General features: G+C 39.9%; 1 protein-coding gene and 1 long non-coding RNA gene across 5 annotated transcripts in view; one reads left to right on the top strand and one right to left on the bottom strand.

The window, feature by feature from the left end:
- Positions 1-15,982, bottom strand: part of LOC101160329 (semaphorin-6C) — a 203,229-nt gene that overhangs the window by 114,374 nt on the left and 72,873 nt on the right. The window lies entirely within an intron of this gene.
- On the top strand, positions 11,545-14,759 carry LOC144995394 (uncharacterized). Its single transcript, XR_013658932.1, has 4 exons — positions 11,545-12,014; positions 12,568-12,758; positions 12,888-12,984; positions 14,474-14,759. It is a non-coding gene; the product is annotated as an uncharacterized LOC144995394 (long non-coding RNA).

Raw genomic sequence — 15,982 nt, 5'->3', positions numbered from 1 at the left:
TGCGTGTGCGTGTGTGTGTCCGTCTGTATCCGAGTTTGTCTTGCAGGAAACACTGAGATAAGTGGACGTTCTGGAATGTTGTCCCTCGTTTGTCTTCGGACTTGATAAACTTTGTCCAGTTTCCCAGCATTCCTCAGTGATGAACGGCGTTCCTTCACACACAAACAGGAGGCCCCTGCACTCAACCCCTTTCCCGAAACACTTCCATCCACAACACCCAGGCTTCACTCTCCATGTTTGGTGATACTTTCAGCTGGTAAACCCGCTTTCCCGTTGCAAACACTTCACCCAAACATTTTAAGGGGTTGGGTTTGCAGCTCAGATCGCTTTACTGGTTTGGTTTAGGAACATAATCGTTTTCTCTAGAATTAGTGCTGTAATAATGCGATCATTTCTTCTGTGCGATAAGTTGATTATGATCTGTAATAAATTACTTTTGTTACATTTCCAATTGAACCCAATATTTGCTGTGAAAAGCCTCATTTTTAAATATTTTCCTTCAAATTTGCAGCATCGTTAAGCAGTAAAAGATAGAAATACAACTAAAAAAAAGAGGCTTTATAAAGTTTTCTTCTTATTTCTTATTATTTGTCAACTGGACATGTTTTTTTTTCAAATCTGCATGAAAGAAACAACTTTCTTTTATTAGTCTAAATAATGGAGCACAATTTCCTTCATCATCATCTAACCTCTCCATTTTAAGCTGATCTCTAAATTATTTTCAACCAAAAGATTTCCTTTGCTCATTCGTTTTGACTTTTTTGTTTTCAGAAATACTCAAATAAGCTTATTTGGCACAGATTCGCACAAAAGCATCACCATTCAATCCCACTTCAGCAATCAATCTCAATGACATCCGACTGTAGGATTACATCTAGCAAGTGCCTGGCTGAATTTTGTAACATTAACGATTAAGGTTAAAAAAAAAAAAAAAGAATATGTATAAATTGGTAAATACGCACGCTCTACTTTTAATCAATCCATTTCTACAGTTTTGGTTCAAAACCACGTCCAACTGAGGAAAATAAAGAACAAAAGTTCTGAACGCCAGCATGTTAGAAGAAACAGACGTAAGCAGCTATTGAAACTAGAGCTGTGACGGTGTGGGATTGTTGATCACTGCGGTGATGAAGCAGCAGGAGTCGCGGTGTCGCGCGTTTGAGGCTGATGGATTACCAATGTAGTTGTCTGGCGTCGCCCATCCAGTCTATTGTCTTCTTGTCGTCTTTGTTTTGTCTTTTTTGTTTCCAATGTTGCACCAACAGCTTTTCCACATTCCCTTACGCGTTCATTTAAAGCCACTTGGGATATTTTGGTTGTTCGACAGCCAAGAAAATGAAAAATCTTTTTGAAAAAATTAGAAGGAATAAAATGTTAAAAATTAATTCCATCTTTTCTCTTCTTCATGTGAGATTGCCAAATAGAACAGACTGAGTTTATCCAATAAACACTTTTTTTGTATAAAAACTAATGTTTGTTTTTCCTTACTTCAAGTCAGAAAATATTTTTTATCATGATTTAAGTGTAAATACACCTATAAACATCTAAAATGACTGGTTGATGCCTTAGTCACGACTGTTCTTACAGGTGGATACGGGGTGTCTGCGGGTGAACAATGGGCAAACCTGAACGCAGGATGTCAAGGTCATTCAAGGTTATTAATTGCTTTGACCTGTCGACATGTCAAAGCAAACACCCATACAACATCCCAGAGTAAGAAAAACTGAAGCCGGCCGCTGACAGTTTCTCGTCTCCTAGCTTTATTACTTTCTGCGGGAAGCTACACCGCTAAGGACAGAGACTGAGAGACTTTGAGCCAAATCAAAACAAGGTAGTGAGGAAGTTAACTATTTCTGATTGGTCAGACGAATGACATATGATTATGCCTCCAAGAATGATTGGTGGAGACAGTTCAAGGGGCGGGACTTTTCCACAAACAGAGCTACTGGTATCTGCTGAAACTGCAGCTGATTCGCGGTCCAGTGCTCTGTGTTTATCAGGGCGTGTTTGGTTGAACACAGACGATATCCTGGAAATATTAAATGTTTGTAGATCAATAAAAATCAGTAATTTCCCATGATACACCTGACCATCTCTCACACCGGTTGAAAAACACTGCACTAAGGCTTAAGCCGTACATTTTTAGATCCACAGTGTTCACTCACTACATCACATTTCACCTTTTACGGTCTCGCCGTTTTGCTGATTCTTTTCAGTGTACCTTTGCCTGCTTTTATTCTTTTAAACACCGCATTGTGTTCTGTGTCCTGATTGGCTGTTAATCTTGTCAATCAGTGCCATGCCTTCTGCACAGAGATGCAGCAGCTTGACACAGTTGCATCTTCCTAGAGATCAGATTTTTTTGCTTTCATGCTATAATACTGGACATATGAAGGTTTGACATTTGAGTTTAAAGAAAAAGAGAAAAGTGAGAAAATACACTGAGAAAAGTGTAGAAAGGTGTTTTACAGCCTCAAAAACCTCTAAAATTCTAATTTGAGGATTTTACCCTGTTTTTGTATGGAACATGCAAACTTTAAAATCATACATTCTGGTAGCATGTGTTATGTCACCTTCACCTTAATAGCACCTTTTTGACCATATTGGTGTTCAATAAGGTGATAATATTGGTGGTCAATAAGAAAACAAATCTGTAAACATATCAGCAGAGAATTTTTCTCTGCTATTATTGTAGTTTTCTTAGGACAGCTGTGTTAAGATGGTCCACTTTAAATTGTCAGATCAGTCTCACTCCGCGTCACCCCCAAACATCCTTGGGCTCCAGGTTAAGCCTCCTGTTTTTGTACCCGATTCCAGCTAACTAATAATCGCCCGGCACGCTTTTTCTGAAGCACAGATGAAAGGAAATTCCCCCAGAGGCAAAATCCTTTACAGCTCCTGATTGAATTTTACCTTGAATGAAGCAACTGCCAATCATTACCAACCCACTAAACACATGAAGGAGACACAGGAGATGATGCTTTGGTGTAGGAACGCTCACTTGACCTTGAAAGCTTTGAGGGATGAATTTAGGGAATTAAGCGGGAAAGGTTGGAAATCTGCCTGGAAACAGCTTATGGTGGACAGACTGGAGGTTTAATGTTGAAGCGTAGATCGCATGAACCCCACATGAAGAAATAAATTACTTGACTTCTAATTGCTTAACAGCCAGAGGAGAAAAATACATTGACAGAGGGAGGGGTTGATGGACGGAGATGTTTTCCTGGAAGATCACTGGAAAACAAAACAAGAAAAACGGGCGAAGAAGAGGAGAGGGGAAATTGGAAGGGGGGGGGGGGGGGACAAAGAGGAAGCCTGAGGGTCCACTTAAGCTAATTAATGGATCATCGTGCACATCCAGCGAGCGTGCACGTTGTGTTTTAAGGGGGCTTAAGTCTTCATCCATTAGACAAATGAGAGAGCAGGAGGGAGGCTTCAAGTGGTAGACTAATGGGCACCAAAAACACACACTCACGGACGCACACACACTCACACACACACACACACACACACACACACACACACGGCTGCAAAGAGTAATCAGTCTTCTGGACTAATCAGGATTTTTTAATGAACATGCAATCTCTCACTCTGAGGCAACGAAACACACTGATTGAATTAGAGTAAAGCTCAGTCTGTAGCCAAAGGGAGATACAGTGGTGGTGTGGAAAGACAAGGAATGATTTGGATGAAGAAGCGAGGAAAATTTGCATGAATGGTTGTATGTGTAATTTGTTTGTTGTTTTGGTGCTAAAAAGCAGGAAGCCAGAAGCCCCAGTCAGTCCCAAAAAGTCAAAACCTGCAGCTTTTTTTTTTCCTGGACAACCCACCGACTGAAAACGTTTCTGAAACTTGGTTTTTGAAGGTGCAAAGTATAAAAATAAATACAATTGTTTGAATGTTTTGTCCATATTCCCACTGAACCTTAAGCACAGGTGGATTCAAAGGCAGGAATGTTGAGCACTTTAATGTTAACTCAAGTTATTTCTCATCCTTTGATTCACACATGTTCGTCTCAAGTTGAAGAGCACGCCTTGAAGATGATCCCTGCTCAACAGGTGGCCTATGAGCTTCTCTGATATGTTTAGGAATGATAATCAGATTCATTCTGGAAGATTAGAGCTGCTTCACAAGGTTCATTCCAGCCTGCATCCCAAGACACTTGAAGCTTTAGTCCCAACTGCCCCTACGTGTGTGGATACAGGCCGTCTGTGGGCAAAGAATGGGCAAACCTGTTCAGGGCTCACAGGTGGCCAGAAGGAAATGTCAACACCGTAGACCGCTTGGTGAACCCATAGGGCCAAAATGTTTTTTCTATAAGCATGCTGCAGGCAACAGACCCTACGGAACACTTGAACAACACGCAAGTACAAAGTCTTATTTTCTACAACCCCCCAAAATCTTGCAGACTGCGCAGGAAAGCCGTTAGTGCTGCTTAAGTGTTAAGTGCTAAGAATACGAATACTTCAAGACACACTTCCCATATGGACGACAATCACGCAGTCTGTCAGTGTGTAGATAAAAACAAAACAGGGTTAGTTTCCCAGAGGACGCACTGAGCTTCATCCAGTGTGGGTTCTTTGGCAAAACCCTTCATGCTGCTGCCCAACTATGTAGCCACAAGGGAGCCCAAGTCTGGCTCTCCCTGTGCCAGTCCCTAGCCGGGATAAAATAGAGTGTTGGATCAGGAAGGGCATCTGGCATAAAACTCTCTGCCAAACCAACTGTGTGAATCAGCGGAAACTGATTTTTTGGTGGCGACCCCTGACGGGATGTACCGAAAGGTGAACAACCTTAATGTGGCCGTATGAGCCTCAAGAGAACTGCAAGACACACCTGCCCTCTTCTCCAGGACCCTCCACTGCCCCAACAAACACCCCCAGTCTGAAATCTAATCTGGTTTCATGCTCCTTTGCAAAACAACACAACGGTTTGTTGCCACAAAAACTCCACAAAAGAATAGATGCGGGCGTGTTCCTCATCAGATGGTTAAAAAGTCAAAGGTGGGTCATTACTGGTCACTTTCACTCTGTTACATTTACTTTGGTAACTTTTTGCAAACCTTGTAGTAGTTTACTTTTAATGTTCTACTTTTTCTGAAGTGTATTACTGATTAAAAACAGCTGTCCTCTTCCAATGCAGCCCAACATTTTCACTGCTGTCATAAAATACATTTTCTCAAGTCTGACATTAGTGCCTTTTATTCTACACTTCTGTAAAAATCGTACTGAGTTCATGAATTTAATCTGCCTAACTGCTTATTGGAATATGTCAGACCAAATTAAAAAAATCATCAACCTCTACAAAAGAAATTGAGTTCCGTTTGAAACTTTCCATTTATACTTTTAGGTATGTAATCAAACTACACGATTTACTTCTACTTGAGAAATAATTTGACTAAATTCTATTCTTGTTTGGCCTCTGGTATTTCTTTAGCGTGTGTGAACACAGGAGGGTTGAAAAAGCTGTCATGATAGGACTTTTTCTTGTAATATGTTCTTTTTTGTTCCTACTCCCACACGCCCACATCTAATTCTCAGTGTCTGGAGTTTGTCCTTTGCTCCACTTCTTTTTGGTAAAGAAACACTGGCTTGTTGAAATTTGGGCCACTCAAAAGAAAAAAAAAAAAATAATACCTTCCTAAAGTGGGTCACCTCGGAGACCAAACCACACACAGGAGGTCTACGGTTTCCTGAAAATTCAATCTGCTTTCTTTCAATTTCCACTTTGTCAGAAAGAGGAGCAGCAAACGTCTGATGGACTGTTTTATTTTTAAGCTGCTAAAGAAACCAGGTCAAAGAATGAGATAGGATAACTTAAGGTAAGGAGAGAAAAGAGGGGTACCTTGAATAAAAAAGGAAAAAAAAAACACGAAAGACGCTGAAGCCGTTTTGAAAGACCGAGCTCTAAATATGAAGCAGTTTACAGAAAACTTAACCACGTTTCTAATCTAACAGAACACGATTATTACTGTAAATATAATGGCATTGGCTTTTTTATTTTTCTCTCAAGTAGAGGTTAAATAATGAGCTTGAAATGAGACGGAATTTAAATAAACCGCCCCAACACAAAATATTAAGGTCATAGATCGCTTGGCGAGCCCGTATAGCAAAAATGTTTATTTTCCTTTTTTTCCTTGGGCATGCTGTAAGCATCAAGTCATATTGAACAACATGCAAAGGTAAAGTTTGGGTGAACCAGGTGACAAATATTTTGACATTTTTTTAACCCCCCAAATCCAACGGACTGGACAAAGAGCCTGTTAGTGATTTTAAAATGATAAGCTCCCTGCCTGTAGCCTGACTGATGGAAATGAGGAAATTAGACAATTTGAGCTTCTATTGGCACCTGTGTATCCTGTGCACACCGTGTGCACAAAGTCAATAAGGAGCTGGTGCTCGCCAGTCCTCTCTATGACCCCTCCACGGCCAAGCCAAAAACCCAAAGCACCCGAATGGATTAATGTGGATGGCTGGATGTGACCAAGGCTTTATGAGACCAGTAATGAATGCCACGTTCACACACCAGTCTTGGTAACACACGCTCAAGCGACATTTAAATGTGCATATATTATCTTTTTTGGCATCCGTGTTCAAAACTGCCGTGTTCATGCATCGCTACTCAAGTTTTCAAGTCAGTTTTAAGGGTCTACATACAAAAGGTGCGGCAATTAAATGCAAGTTTAAAGTTGAACCAGTTGAACTTTGTCCAATCAGGGACTTGGCTTTGGTAGTGACGTATAGATGGTGCCTTTTTAATTAACGGAAGTGACAACCGTTTCAAAAGTGTTCATGAAGAAGAAATTAATGTTCACTGTTGGAATTATGTGACACCAAGTCCTTCATATATCAGAAGAAATGCTGTGAAAGAAAAACCCTGGAGCAAGATTTGGGAGTTTTGGACTGTTTCGATATTTCGCACTAAGAGCCTGTATTGGGTAGAACAATGCGTTCTGGTACACACATACCATGCCCAGTGTGCACACAGCATAAGGGGGCAATAAAGGGTGTGGTTGTTTTACGGGTTATACAACAGCATCACTATCATCTTACATTAGCATAAAGTCCCATTAGTTGTCACAAACCTAGGTGTGTGAAATTAGTTCTCCACATTTGACCCATTTCTTGGGGGAGTGGTGAGCTGCACACTAGAAACTATTTGGTAGTTTAACCACCAATCCAACTTCTTAATAATGAGTGACAAGCAGGGAGGCATTGGGTCCCATTTCTAGAGTCTTTGGTATGACGCGGACTAGATTTGAACTCACAACTTTCAGTTTCAGGGCGGACACTCTACCACAAGGCTGTTATCTTCTCAAAATACTAACAAAGTGCACGACAATCATGCGTTCTATTTTTATGACATCCCTTGTGGCGGCCGTACGTTCCTCAAGGGAACTGCAAGACACATCTGCATTCCCCTTAAGATGCGACCACTCTTCTCTACGACCCTCCACGGATGACCCAAATACCTGCAACCTCCCTTATGGGTACACATGACTTAAGGCTTTAGGTGTAAACTACTGTGGAAGACCAAAAACGACCATTAAGGGGCCAATGCTCGGACCTCCCTGACTAGGACACCGTACGATAACCTCAAGGAAACTGCAAGAAACTACCTTAAAATGTAGCTGCTCCTCTGTACAACCGTCTACAGACCCAAAAGCCTACAGCACCTGTACAGATCACAGGTGCAAGCGAATAAGGTTTTATATGTTTTTCAGCTGACATATTTCACTCACTAACTAATTCATTTATCTTCTAAACCCCTTTAGTCCCTTTCGGGGCTGCCGGAGCCTATCCTGGCAACTCGTGGGCAAAGGTAGGGGACATCCTGGACAGGTCGCCAGTCTGCCACAGGGCCAAAATCACACTCACATTCACACCTAGGGACAATTTAGAATAAACAATTAACCCATGAAGGGAGGAAGCCGGAGTCCCCGGAGAAAACCCACGCATACACAGGGAGAACACGCAAACTCCACACAGAAAGGTCCGCCTTAAACCGCTGACCATCTTGCTGTGAGGCAAGAGCGCCAACTAACTCGTGTTTCCTAAAAATGTGGAAGAATTTATGATTACATTGTAGGGAAAATGTTTCTGAGAGGTTGCCATTGTTCAAAAGTCAAGACTCATTCCTGAATATCTTTGAAAACTCTCTTCTAGCTTCTTGTACTGCTTCTAAAACCCTAAATTCAGCTTTTCTGCTGACCTTCTGCGTCAGCATCACTCCATGACAGAGGCTGTTCAGATCTTTTTAAGCTTTACTTCATCACCCATTCTGTCAAAAACCAAAGACGGCTTCGCAGAGAGGAAGGACGTGTTACAGTCCGGAAAGGTTTTTCGATGCAGAGACTGTGTGGACAGGATCTGACACACTGAAAACACAGTTTGTGGTAAAGTTGTTCTAAGGATTAAAACGCTGAGACAAATACTAGTTTGACCTGGCAAGCTGGGCATTTATGAAAGACATGAGCTCAACATTTTAGCCTGCTAGGAGAGAGCGCTTGGAGCTCGTCTTTAGCTGCATTCCCAGAGTCTCCGGGGTCAAAGTTCAAGGTACCAGTTTCAGCTCGTGCAGCTCATTATTTTCTCAGCAGCTTCATCCCTGCAGCCTGAACTCAGGGAGCTAAAGACCTCTTTCTTGACAGGTGAACGGAGAGCAGAAAGGTCTCAAGCAGGCTCTGGGAGAAAAAATGCCTTCACATCTTTATTGGAACATACTTACAGACCGACGATGGGGGGAGCCTGTTATTCCCCCAACACATGTGTAAACACACAAACACACAATGAGAGGTGTGGGGAAGGGTTCAGAGGGGTATTACAGCTTTTTCCAGAGTGGATGAAGAAAGGAGGGAAGCGGAGGAGGGGGGGGGGGGGGGGGTCGAATCTCATCGGATTAAATCGGAAAACAGACGTGGCCCCACCCTAACCCAGCCAACTGCTCAAGGACACACACACGTAGACACACACACACACACAAACACAAGAAGATAAGCCCTTTCAGCCGTATAAAGTCTCAAAAAAAAGAGGCCATGTCGGCATTTAATGCTTTTATTATTTTAGCGAGATTTGACACATAAGTTCACCCTTGTTCCACTAAAACGCTCAAAAACAGCTCTTTATCAAATCTGGCTTAATATAAGCAGACGTTTCACGGTTTGGCTATAAACAGCATGGAACAATCAAAACTATTTTACAAGATTTTATTTAGAAATGATGAAAATTTAAAATAATAACAAAAATGTTACCAAGTACAGACAATCCTCAAATATTTTCACAGACACATTTTTACAATAAAATGAAAATATTCTTTATGGTCATCATAATATACAACTGTTCAAAAGAATTTCAAAATAAAAGCTGATTTAAACTTCAACTTAGTCCTTTTTTATCCTAATTGTAAACCTAATTTTTGCACAAAAGGGCAAAGAATGCATGCTTATTTTATCACAATAAATTTTTTTTTAATATAAAATAAGCTAAAAGTCCTGTTATCTTTTCCCATTCTGTCTGAACGTCTGTATATAGTGGTAGGAACAAGATTGTGGTAAAACAGATGAGCCAAAGGTGTTGGCACATTTAGACAGTTCCTGTTGCCTAAACATGTGGGGTGTTTATTTTTGCTCTGTTGGTTTCGGCAGATTGGAATGCTCCGCCTCAGTCTTGCAAACAGTGCTCAACTGTACGGCATAGGAAGTCTGTTTCAACAACATTCAAGTCCTAAAACATTCCTTGCACTAATCTGGATTCAAATCCCAAACCGTTTTGTTCGTGTGTACAAGGTGTGAAGTTCAGTTTTTCACTAGTTTGAAGGGTTTTCCAGAGTCGCTGTGACAAATCTTCTATGTGTGTGTGCATGTGTGTGTGTGTGTGTATGTGTGCATGTGTGTGGTGTTTCACTCTGCAGAGGGGTCACCCCCGGCCTCCACATGGACAGAGATCAGATAATCCCTCCTGGCCTAAATCCTTGACTGAGGAACAGCACAGAAGGAGGACACAGACAGTAGGGGAAAAGAGGAATTACTACTGTTAATTGATTAACAGTTAATTAATTTAAAAGTATCATGAAAACGTTATGAAAACAAATAATGCTAAACTATTTGTTTGGCTTCAATATTTCATCGCAATCCAAAAAAAAAAAAAAAAATTAGGTTGTTATCTGAAAATATACTTAATGAAATCAGAAAATATTCAAAATCCTTTTTTCTGTTTTACTGTAAAACCGTTACTTTTTCTCATTCTTACTTCAACTTTTTTATAATGTTGCTTTACTATAAACTGATTCTTAAGAAGAAAAAAAACTACACAGCCTCTTCACCTCTAACTTAAAATGTTTGTAGCTATTTAAAAAAAAAAGCTACTTTTTGTAGCTATTGTAGGATCTATTGTAGGAATAGATCAAATTCTCCTAAATCTACCAATATATTGTTTGTTATGTTAATTTTTTGTTTTATTTGACATGCGATTTTGTCAAATTCTGCAAGAAAATAAAACCCATCCATCGGTTTTCTAAACCTGCTGCATCCCTGCTGTTTCACAGGGTTGCTGGAGCCCGTCTCAGCTACTGTTGGGCGAGGGTGGGGTACACCCTGGACAGGTCGCCAGTCTGTCGCAGGGCCAAAAAACAATATATAAATAAGAGTTTTGAAATAGTTATTTTAGTTTAAACTGCTATTCAGCTAAATCTGTAGAAACAAAAAACAATTCTATTACGCTCTGATTCTATGAGTGAGTTTCTTTCTGCTAAAAAAAACAAAAGAATCCACCAGAGAAGTGTTGTTTGTCGTCATATTGGTTTTAAAGCTGATTAAGTGAGACAATGAACAGAAGAAGCCGACAGCAGTCAGATATCAAAGCTGCTTTCAGGGAGAGTCTGACAAACTGAAGTAAAAATAGACAGCAGGTTGCCATTATGACTGCTCCAGTCAAAGCTGAAGTTCACTTTGTGAAAGTAAGAGAGCTACGTCTTCCTCCACTCCACAACACACACCCATACACACACACACACGTCTGCCTAGTGCTTCAAATCTATTTTAAAGCAAATGCTGTGTTGAGAGGGAGACTTTTATTTTGAAAGAGCGTTTTCTTTTTATGCATCAGTTTTAGTGATTTTTTACCTTCATTGCTGCAACTCCAGCTGGAGCAAAAATGTTGATAGCTTTTCTTTAAATTCTTTTATTTTGAAAAATCTGAGGATTTTCCACAGTGCACTCCAGCCTAGTGCGTCTTTCATCAGCACTGGAGTCCAGAAAGAGGCTCAGAGGCAAACAAGTTAATCTGGAGTCGCACCAAAACTCTGCAACTTTTTTTCGCAGCGCGTTTGACGAGTTTTACTATATTAAAAAAAGGCTAATTTCACAAGCAGTTATGCTTATTATCCACCATGAGACTCTGTCTGCTTCTTTTGCACCATTTATTAATAATTCTTTATTACAATATTACAATATTTTTAAATTATTTCTTGTTAAAGTGTATCAGTTTAGTATAAGGAGGTTAGTTTCATTTTGGTGCAAAGTTTGTGTTTTTAAACACTGAAGGATTTCAGACAGAAATGGGAGCAAAATTATGATAAAGAAAAAGACTAATATACTTAGGTTCCAAAGGGATTTTTATGACATTGAAAGACATTCAATTATTTTTAGGAATCTAAATAAAAGTCTACGTTTTTTTTTTATATTTCCAATGAATTTTATTTTATACTTTTTTTACTTATATTTTAGACTTCAGTGAATCTTCCTAAACTCCGCCCCTAAACAGCAAATATATCTGGATTATAGACCTTTTTCGCAAAAACCGGAAGTACGTCATCAACGTGTAAACCTAGTTCCGGTTTGTGCTTCGCTTGCGGAGGAATGGCAGAGCCTAGAGTGTTTTCGAAGAGCCCGAGTTGTGTTCCGAAGTTCACCAGCACCGATGTGATGAATAGTGTGAAGATGCATTCGTCCACTAAAGGAAACAAATTGGACAAGGGATATAAATTCGTCCACGAAGAGTTTATCCACCATTACCAAGGTAAGCTTCAGCTAGCTTTAGCCATAGCCGCATCACCGCTAACTCTTTGTTTACGTCAACTGTAAATCCTGGTGTTATTAATTTGTAATATAAGGCATAACACATCGCAGTGAATATGTTGTGTGTATGTTTAAGTGAAAAGGCATGAGATTAACATAACACCCAAAAATTTGGTGAAGCTGTAATAAGAAATGTTAAGTTGCCCAAATGCGTCTTCATTCTTTTTGCTGCGGTTGCGGCACTTTCTTCACTTACTAGTATTATTTTTCTGAAAGTATGGTGAGCAGAAGTCCTCTTTTCCTGGACATGTCCTCTCTTTTGATACTTATATAATAAAATAACATTGAACATAGATGAAATGTAATTATATTTGCTTCATTTATGCAGCTCTGAACACCAATTACTCTCGATGAAATATCTCACAAACTCACTTCACTCCTCTTTTTTACAAACTCAAATCTGGTCACCCTACTGAAAGTTATAGTTTCATTTTACATTGATGTAGCAACATAAGTATGTCTTAATTTCAACCTATTTAATTTATTGTGTCTAGATATCGCTGGATGCAGAATGTGCCAACCTGAAAGCTTTCTTCTGCAGTTGTGTGGCTGCTAAAGGATTTTGCAATCACATAGTTGCCATCCTGTTCCAGAGCGCACATTATTCACAGCTGGGTCTGCAGGCTGCTCCACCCCCCCGGCCTGCACGAGTGGCTTGCAAAGATGGCACAGACCAAGAGCACAGGTGGGTTTGTGATCATATTGTCATTATTTTTTAAGAACGGATGTGTATCCAGAACAACTCTAAATTATTATAAAAACACCCCAAGTAGTGACTACAGACTGTAATTGCTTTTTGCCTTTTACTTATAAGGGAATCCATCCTGAACCGGTTAGTGAGCTGGTGGTGCAAAAGCCCAAAACAGTTGGCAGGGACGGTCAGAGGTCCACACTGTACAAGGCATATACAGGTAATTAACTTTTTGTTGCTTTGTGAGCAAGTTAAGTTTGTTTTTTTTCTAATCTTATGACTAACCAAATTATGGTTACAGCAGATATAATGAATTAAATTGAAATGTAGTTATGCACTTATCAAATCAAATCAAATCAAACTTTATTTATAAAATAGCGCTTCTCATGCACTTTATTGCAGCTCGAAGCGCTTTAACACTAAAAACAGTAAACACACAACATTACAATAAAAACCCCAACCCACCCTTCACCCTTCCCACTCCCCTCCATTAAAGCACATGACCCATGGCTCCCACGTACAATGAAATATGACTATGTAACTGTAAAAAATAAATAAATAAATAAACAAACAAGTATGGCTTGGCTCTGCTGTGAGGAAACAGTATCTGGGAATCCTTTCATACCAGGAGCCAGCCCGGCCACCGGAACATCGCCACAGCGCCCACCCAGACCGGGACAACACCGGGGTCCCCCTCACACCCAAAAGCTGTAAAATTAGACCCCAGCCGCCCCAGCAAGGGCAACAACTGCAGCAACAACCGCTGACCAAGCCGGCAATCCCTGGAGGAAAAGATCCCCTCAAGAAACACTGGGGCTAAAATCATAAGATGCTAAAATTAAAAACATAAAAAAGAAGAAAAAAAAATACATAAAATTGAGAATAAGATGCATAAAATTAAAATAAATACATAAAATAGCATATATTAAAACTAATAGAATAAATTAGCAGTTAAAATCAACTAAAAGCTAAATTAAAAAGGTGAGTCTTGAGCCTCTTCTTACAAACCTCTACTGTCTCTGCGGCCCTGAGGTTCTCCGGCAGGCCGTTCCACAGGCCAGGACCATAATGGCAGAACGAAGCCTCACCATAAGTTTTGGTCCTCACCTTGGGAACAACTAAGAGGCCAGCACCGGAGGACCTCAGGGTCCGCGAGGGCTCATATTTTAAAAGAATATCATTTAAATAAGAAGGCCCAAGACCATAAAAACATTTATAAACCATTAAAAGAACTTTAAAATCAATCCTGAAACGCACAGGGAGCCAATGCAGCGATTTTAAAACCGGTGTAATGTGTTCCCGCCCTCTGGTCCTCGTCAGAACTCGTGCGGCTGAGTTCTGCAGAAGTTGTAAGTTTGAAAGAGACTTTTTGGGTAAACCAGAGAGCAGGGCATTACAATAATCTAAACGACTGAAAATAAAAGCATGCATTAGTACCTCTGTGCTGGCAAGAGAGAGGAACGGGCGACTCTGGCAATGTTTTTGAGATGATAAAATCCTGTCTTAACGACATTTTTAATGTGTGGGATAAAATTTAGCTCAGAGTCAAAAAGTACGCCCAGGTTTCTCACACATGGAGAAGGTTTAAAATTATGAAGATGTGGTAAAATCATCTCTCTCTTGTCTTCAGAACCGATGATTAAAACTTCAGTTTTGTCCTGGTTGACAGTTTATGTCTAACTTTTGTGTGTTGTGTTTCTCTTGTGTAGGACCACAGCCAGATCCATATCTGATGGCATCTGGAAGCAGATTATGCCAGGTGCAGCCCCAACCTCTCATGGCTGTGTTGGATGGGTTTCTGAGATGGAATGAAAGAGAACTTGGATATATATTGTGGCAAATGCATGAATGCATACCTTAAATTACACTTATCTTGTCTTTAACAATCAGTTCAGCCTTCTGTCTTACTGTTGATCTGTAATGTTATTTTTTATTGTAAATGTTTGATGTTATTTGCATACCAAAAAATTAAATGAGGCACAATTTTGACCAAAATTGTTTTATTTGTTCATCTAATTTTTTGTGTAGTCAGTCACATTTCAACAGAAAAATATTACGAATATAACATTTATATTTAATTAGATTTTAAGAATATGTGGAAACACTAAATTTTTCCATACTATTTGAACATTATACATTATTTACATACCAAACATTAATTCACTCTTCAAAACAAAAAAGTCCTTGATAATTTGCCAAAACACGGCGGTTAAGCCAGATCTGATTCACACCGCCCATCAGTGTGAGCGGCACAGAGAGTTCCTGATGTGGAAGGACTTTATCCTACCGATCACTCTTTCCACCATAATTCTGAGGCGGGTGATGGCTTGGATTTGTTCATTTTCCTCCTTGCTGAATTGAGCTGAAAGCTTAAAAGGTGGAATGATGATCTTAGATCCAATGTCAGTTAGGAGGTCTTGAACGAGGAACTTTTGTCCGCCATGACATCGTCTCCTGGGTCCAGCAAAGGAACTTGGCTTCTAAGTCATGGATGTAATCCAAAGCCTCATCCAGAGCACATGTGAAGATAAAGAAATTAAAAATCAGTCTTAATATATTTATGCTACCTTTCAACACAACACAGTAATCATGTTTTGAAAAGTATGTTAAGTATTTAATTACAAATACATTTCATTTATTTTTGTTAAGGAAATTACAAAATGACAAAATGCTCAAAAGTGATTAAATACATGTAATTAAAATAGGTGAGAGCATGAACATCTTTTATTATAAATATTAATTTTTTCAGGTAGAAATGCATTTATCCAATAACGGTACACATAGTTGACTAACGTTAACCAAACACATTATGAACAACCTTACCTGTGTCACGTAGTCCTGATCCATCTTTACTGCCTTAGCTTAGCCACCGTATGCTAGTATCTTCACAGCATAGCTGCATAGACTGACGTTTGAGGTTCTGTCATATACTGACTCCCTTCTCAAAGGAGCAGTAAAGTTTTTCCAAGGGAAAATACTCCGGACGACACCACTCTTCAGGCGACGAACGACGCAGCCGCACCACAATCCGGAGCGAAGTTAGTAAGTGCCGGCAGCAGAGGGTGCTACCTGTGTTTACATTAAAACTATGCCCTTCATCTCTTCGCATCGCCTATATCCATTTGGGTTTCAGGTTTGGATCCACAGGAAAATAATGAAAGGTAAGGCTGTTTTTGGTAGGAAGACGAACAGCCTGGAACGCAACAGAGACTGCAACT

Source organism: Oryzias latipes, chromosome 11 (genome assembly GCF_053564925.1).
Source record: "Oryzias latipes strain Hd-rR chromosome 11, Olatipes_Hd-rR_3.1".
In the NCBI taxonomy this organism is placed as follows: Eukaryota; Metazoa; Chordata; class Actinopteri; order Beloniformes; family Adrianichthyidae; genus Oryzias; species Oryzias latipes.
The sequence above is the reverse complement of the archived record's forward strand: the minus strand, read 5'-3'. Positions and strand labels throughout refer to the sequence as shown.